This window comes from Bos grunniens, chromosome 27, assembly GCF_055505025.1.
Source record: "Bos grunniens cultivar Pamir isolate PY7600 chromosome 27, Bosgru_T2T1.0, whole genome shotgun sequence".
In the NCBI taxonomy this organism is placed as follows: Eukaryota; Metazoa; Chordata; class Mammalia; order Artiodactyla; family Bovidae; genus Bos; species Bos grunniens.
In genome coordinates this window covers 720522-727361 of record NC_141191.1, presented here as the reverse complement: position 1 = coordinate 727361, position 6840 = coordinate 720522, and the positions used below count along the sequence as shown (strand labels likewise).

Sequence of the window (6840 nt, the reverse complement as noted above, 5' to 3'; positions counted from 1 at the left end):
TTTGCACTAGAAAATCATGAAAATCCTATAGGTATGGATGTATACACATTAGACTTCCCTGGTAGCTCACCTGGTAAAGAATCCATCTGCAATGCAGGAGACCTCTGGTTGATTCCTGGGTCAGGAAAATCCCCTGGAGAAGAGATAGGCTACCCACTCCAGTATACTTGGGCTTCCCTGATGGCTCAGTTGGTAAAGAGTCTGCCTGCAGTATGGGAGACCTGGGTTCAGTCCCTGGCTTGGGAAGATCCCCTGGAGGAGAACATGGCAACCCACTCTGATATTTGTGCCTGGAGAATCCCCATGGACAGAGAAGCCTGGTGGGCTACAGTCCATGTGGCCACAGAGTCAGAAACACCTAAGCACAGCAGCAGAATATATATATATTCCCATCACTGAGTCTGATCTATATTTTGTCAAATATTATTTTAGGATTATTCTACACTTGAAATTAGAAACGAAGTGAAAGTCTTTTACTTTGAGATAAATCATCTATTTTGAGGAACTAAAGGATTTATATTTTCTTCTTTTTTGTAGCAAAGTCAGTTGTAGTTTATTTATTCCTTGATCATGTATACTTAATGTCAAACCCAGTTAAAATAGCAAGAGTTTGTATATATTTTCCCCAATACTTACAATGTTACTTCACAAACAGACCACAGAGTGACTTGCTTTTCAGACTGTAAGACTTGCCATGTAGACTATAAGGCTGGACTTTACACTATGTTGTATTTAGATCTACATATTCATTTCACTTAAGTAAAATAATCGCAGTTCACAAATACACACAAAAAGATCTCTAGGTACTTGATTAAAAGAAATCTAGAGTTGTAGGATATGAGGCTAGGTATATAGCTCAGAAAGGAGTTTGCAGTATGTGATTGTTCTTATTTTCCTATAACTGCCTTTTTGTTTTTGTTTAGTCGCTGAATCATGTCCAGCTGTTTTGCATCCCCATGGGCTGTAGCCCAACAGATTCCTCTCTCCATGGGATTTCCCAGGCAAAAACACTGGAGTGGGTAGCCATTTCCTTCTCCAGAGGATCTTCCTGGCCCAAGGATTGAACGTGTGTCTCCTGCATTAGCAGGTGGATTCTTCAACTGTCTTTTACCTTTTAACATATTATTACCTTTTATACCTTGAGGCCAAGTATTTTGAGAGCGAAGTCTCCCCCAGGTTTAGCCTTCAATACAGGCAGGATCACTCTCCCTCCAGACTTTTCACTGTGTTTTTACTCTGTAAAAAGTTTTCTTTTCTTTTCTTTTCTTTTTTTAAACAAAGGGGATTATTAGTGAAAAGTGAAATCAGGGAAAACACATTGAGAGGAAAATAAAGAAGGAACCACTGAAGGCAAGCTGTTGTTGGAGGCTTGGCTTTTACACATTCTGACTGATTTTCCCATTAGCAGGAGAGAATCAGCAACAGAGGGAGTGATGAGAAGACAGTCACTGGAGTCAGACGAATGACCTTCAGATCATTAAGCTCCCTTCCCAGAACCTTTTATTGCACCAAACTCTTCTTATGGAATTTTTCATCTCCATGTTTCTAAGTGTGTAGATAAGCGGGTTGAGCATGGGGACAATAATTGTGTAGAAGAGCGTAAACACTTTATCTTCTGGTAATGTTGTGGCAGGTCTAATGTAAACAAAGATGACAGGTGTGAAAAAGAGGATCACGGACTGTGATGTGGGAACTACAGGTGGAAAGTGCTTTATGGTGGCTTTCTGCAGAATATGTGCACACATTATACAGAATCAAAGTGTAGGAGGCCATCAAAACCACAAAGAGCACCAGTCCCATCAAGCCAGAACTGGCAATGACAAAAAAGCCAATTTTGTGTGTATCAGTGCAGGCTAGTTTCAACAAAAGATATGCATCAAGGAAATAGTGATCTATTTCACTGGGGCCACAGAAAGGTCAAACAATCGCAAGAAGAAAGAGACCAAGAGAATGAAGAAGTCCCCCTGCACACGACGCTATGAGAATTGAGTGACGTTTTTGCCTGTTCATGGTGATGGCGTCGTGGAGAGGTTTGCTGACGGCCACTTAGCAGTCACAGGCCATCCCTGTGAGGGTGAAGACCTCAATCCCCCCTCACAGAAGTGGGTGGTGAAAAGCTGTGTCATGCAGTTTTTATAGGAAATGGCCTTTTTCTCCATCAGTAAGTCAGTCATGAGTTTGGGTGTCACAGTGGAGGTGTAGAAGAGGTCTGAGAGTGCAAGGCAGTTAAGGAAGAAGTACATGGGCTGGGTGATTAGCTGACTGCATGTAATAGAAATCACAATGATCAAATTCCCCAACCAAATAGCCAGGTAACAGAATAAGAAAAATAAAAAGCAGAGGATCTGGACTTTCTTGTCCATAGAAAGTTCTAAGAGGATAAATTCAGTAACATTATTTCTATCTTCCATGATCTGATGTTCAAGAAAGTGATCTGAAATGACAAAACCAATGAAACGAATCATTGATGAGAAAATGGAAACCTAATATCTACTTTAAATGGCACCAATGCCTTTTAAAGACAAGTTATTTTGAGACCCACTGAAATCATTTTCATTTAATACGAGTCTTTGACTATCTAGTACTAATATTCTTCTAAGAGCTAAGAATACAGTGTTAAATTAGACAAAGTTCCAGTTTTTATATAATTTAAATTATTTTGTGAGGAAGCAAGGAATTATATTTATCAAGAATTTTAAAAAAAGAGATAATCTTAATGGTGTTAAGTAGGGTGACATATAATGTGCCAATTTAGGATGTAAAATAGAGGTAACTATAGAATTTGCTTGATTAAGTGGTTTCTAATGAAATCACAAAATTGGTGTAGGGTGTGTGGGTGGGTTTTGCAGTGCTGGCACAGAGTCAATGTTAAATAAATATCAATTAAATAAAAATCTGGAAAGTGAACAATGTGCTATAATTTTGAAGGAATAATACAATAAATAATCATCCTTTAGTCAGGTAATTCATGATAAAACTGAAGAACAAATCATTTTTATGAGTGGACTCATAATCCTTTTTGACTTTTAAGTTAGTTAAGTTGCTCAGTAGTATCTGATTCTTTGCGACCCCGTGGACTGTAGACCACCAGGCTCCTCCATCCATGGGATTCTCCGGGCAAGAATACTGGACTGAGTTGCCATTTCCTTCTCCAGGGGATCTTTCTGACTCAGGGATCAAACCCAGGTCTTCTGCATTGCAGGCAGAGGCTTTAACCTCTGAGCCACCAGGGAAGCCCTTTTGACTTTTAAGAGGAAATAATTCCTTCATGTGAAATACTCCATGAAACTTTCATATTTCTTAAACAATATTTGAAGCATCTCTAGGTTAATATATTGACAACTATGCTTTTCCTGTTTGTCTATATTTCTCTTGCAAGATTATTTCCTCTTTCAAAATACATTAACATTCAGAAGTTATTTGAGTTCCATCTTATCAGACTGTAATTATAGTTGCCTAGTTTGGAAATAATACACTGAGAAATGGGCTCCACTAATTCCAAATTAGTTCCCCTAAACACAATGCAATAAACAAGATGGAGCACTTCTTCCCGTAATTTCTTAGAGAATTCACCCACACAGTCTGCATGTGGAGTAGAGTTCCCTTTGGTCCACATCTTCTCTAGCATTTGTTATTGATAGACTTTGCAATGAGGACCATTCGGATTCCAGGAAGTGGTCCCTTCTTGTAATTTGCAGTTGAGTCGCTCCAATCATTAGTGTTATGGAGCAAGATGAACTTTTGGAAATGCAGATGTAATTCTATCACCTCCCTGCCACAACTGCTCTTGGATTTTCCCATCATATTGAATATATGATCACATCCCTTCATTGCTTGTTCCCGAAGTTTGTCTCTGATGTCTTTTCACTGGAATGCCCTCTGCACTCTGGCTTCCATCCCATAGGGCATTTTTCATTTCTAGAATGTCCTAAGTTTCCCTGGTCACATAGCCTTCCAAGATGCTATTTTCCCTGCGTGAAATTCTTCCTGCATCTTAACCCTGGTTGACGTAGGTTCAACCTATGGATCACAAATCAATTGTTACTCTGAAAAGCCTTTGCTGACACCCAGGTTTTGGTGAGGGAACAGGTCCCACTATAAGTTTTCAAAGGATCTGGCTGTGATGTATCATTAAATTCCTCTCAGTGAAAGCAGGAACTCTGTGTCTTCTTCTCTCCGCATTCTATTTCCAGAAATTTATTACTCGCCTCCTAGCTCATCGTAGGTGCTCAGTATTTACCTAGTGTGTGAAAGACAGAAAAGATCTTGGAGGCCTGAAGGTGTCACTTGGCTCGGCACTTTTGATCTCTTTGTATATTTGGCGATTGAATTCTTTATTTCCTGGGTTGATGTGTACACTATAATCAAGGCAAAATATAAGGCATTAATACATATCCATAAATATAGGTTCTTGCTTTCAAGGAAATCGTACAGCAGATTTCTACAAGTTAGGGCTTTTCAAGTGCTCTAGAAGTATGTGAACGTTCAGTATGATTCATTTTCACTACAAAGAAAAATCGTTTGACTTCCATAGCAAAGGTGGAGACCTTCCAACGTTTAGTCCAATACTTATACCTTGACCATTTCAGGCAAGACTTGTGGTTCCTTCTGGAGGTGTGTGGCTCTTGCAGAAATGTGAAGATTTTCCAATGTGCTCAGACTTTGCTGTCATTTTAAATCATCAAGAAAGCTTCCAGGTCTCCCAGCACACACAGTCAGTAGCCAACGGAGTGGATTCCAGGAATATGAGTTGTTTACCAGCATCACCATTGATACTGTTGCTGTACACTCAGTGCAGTGGGTAGGGCCTATTGTCCACTGGGTCTCATGTGGAAAGGAAAGAAGGGCTTCCCCCACCCCCACACAGCCCCCCAACACCACCCGCTGTTCACAGCCTTGTGAATAGAAACGGTCCCCCAAACAAGAATCAGACAAACCAGAGAAGCCCAGATGGTAGGCCTTGAGATGAAGGAACTAAGCAGCTGGTTGCGATGGCACCAAGGGGAAAGGTTGCTCTTTTTGTCTGCCCCTCTACTCCTTTCTTCCTGGACGCCTTAGGGTTTTGTCATGGAGATTTGAAAGAAAGTGCACAAAAGTCATATGTGTTGAATCAAGATTTTGCATTTAACCATCTCTCAAAAAGGAAGAGAGCTTCACCTGCACATGTTTCTTTCAAAACCGTCCATTGCTTTTCAATTCTGGGGTTTCTCTCTTGCCTTGTTCAGTTAGCCTTAACAGTAAAAATCAACGAAAACTACATAAAGATTCAAAGATACCAACAAAGGACAGCTTCTGTTTTGGAAATCATCTTTCCATTTAGTAGAACACGAGCTCTATTCTTTGTATTTTGCCTAGGGAATTAGCAATGTCCTGGTTCAGATGGCAAGGCATCTGCGCGCAGGAGACTGGGGTTTGATCCCTGGGTTGGGAAGATCCCCCCGGAGAAGGAAATGGCAACCCACTCCAGTATCCTCGCCTGGGAAATGCCACGGACAGAGGAGCCTGATGGGCCGCAGTCCATGGGTTGTATTAAAGTTGGGCTCAACCCAGCAACTACGAACACAAGTATTTCCAAAGACCACACTCAAGTGTGTGTGTGTGTGTGTGTGTGTGTGTGTGTGTATCTCCTCTTGCCGTCTTGGAGTCTGTCTCGGAATCTTCATGTATTTCTGCCTCTGTATCTCCTGACAGCCAGCCGCCGGCCCTTTCGTCTGGGCCCGGCCTCTCCCAGGCGCTCTGGCTCTGGCTGAGGAGCTTGCGCAGGCCAGCTGTCTCCCTTGGCGTGGGTGCGTGCGAGTGTCTGTGTGTCTGTCTGTGTGCCTGCCTGTGGCTCGTCTGCTCTCTCAGGAAGGTCGAGGGCTTGGCGTGGGGGCAAAGGGGGGGCCTCGGTAGTGCGAAGGGGAGGGGCTGAGGCGCTCCGGTCGACCGCGCCTCCCTGGCTTCTGGTGGGTTTGGGCACCGGACAGGTGCCGGGCAAGTTGGGCGCTCAAGTTTCGCTGCGCCTAGGCCCGCAGGAGGTTCAGAGGCCCCTGGGCCGCGGGGGTTGGGAGGCGGCGGGCGCCGAAGACCGACATCTCCGGGGCCGCGCGGGCCTGAGCAGCGAATGGGATCAGGGGGAGGCCCCGCTCAGCGAGCGCGGCCGGGTCTGGAGTGGCCGCGGGTGGGAGGGCGCCGAGACCTCCGCACCCCTCAGCCCAGCCCCCAGGCCCCGCGCGCACGCACGCACGCACGCCCTCCCGGTCAATGGGGGGTCCTGGAAGCCCCTCGGGCCCCCGGGCCCGGCCAGGCGCTTGCTGGTCTGATGTTGGCGGTGTTCGGGGGACGGGCCGACTTCAGCAGGCTGGAAACCGGTCGCGGGTCTTGCGGCTCAAGTACAGCACGCCCCCCGACGAGAGGTGCGGCCCGTTGGCCCGACCTGCAGGGCAGAGCGAAAGGGAGGCGAAGCGCAAGGCTCTTAGGGCGCCCCGAGCCAACCGCCACCGTCTCAGGCCGTATCAGCCTGAAGGCGCCCGATCTCGTCTGATCTCGGAAGCTAAGCAGGTTCGGGCCTGGTTAGTATCTTGGATGGGAGACCACCTGGGAATCCCGGGTGCTCGACGCTTTTTGCCTACCGGAAGAGGTCCTTTAGCCCCCGCCGCGAGTCCATATTCTTGGATCCCCCCCGCAGCCCCAGCCCCTCCCGGGCCGCGGGGGAGCGGGTGGCCGGGGCCCCGACTCCCGCTGCAGACCTGGGTTGCCTCCGCGCGGCCCGCGAGCCCCTCCGCATTCGCATTCGGCTTCCAGGACACCCGACGACCGGCAGTCCCGTCTCCATCTGGGGCTCCTTTGGCTTGCCTCAGG

At 45.8% G+C, this 6840-nt stretch overlaps 2 pseudogenes across 1 annotated transcript; one reads left to right on the top strand and one right to left on the bottom strand.

Moving 5' to 3' along the window:
• Positions 1 to 1840: 1840 nt before the first annotated feature.
• LOC147343344 (olfactory receptor 4P4-like) lies at positions 1841 to 2698 on the bottom strand (annotated as a pseudogene). The gene has a single exon (XR_015156047.1). The product of XR_015156047.1 is annotated as an olfactory receptor 4P4-like (transcript).
• Positions 2699 to 6481: 3783 nt separating this feature from the next.
• LOC147343343 (5S ribosomal RNA) lies at positions 6482 to 6601 on the top strand (annotated as a pseudogene).
• The last annotated feature ends 239 nt before the right edge of the window (positions 6602 to 6840 follow it).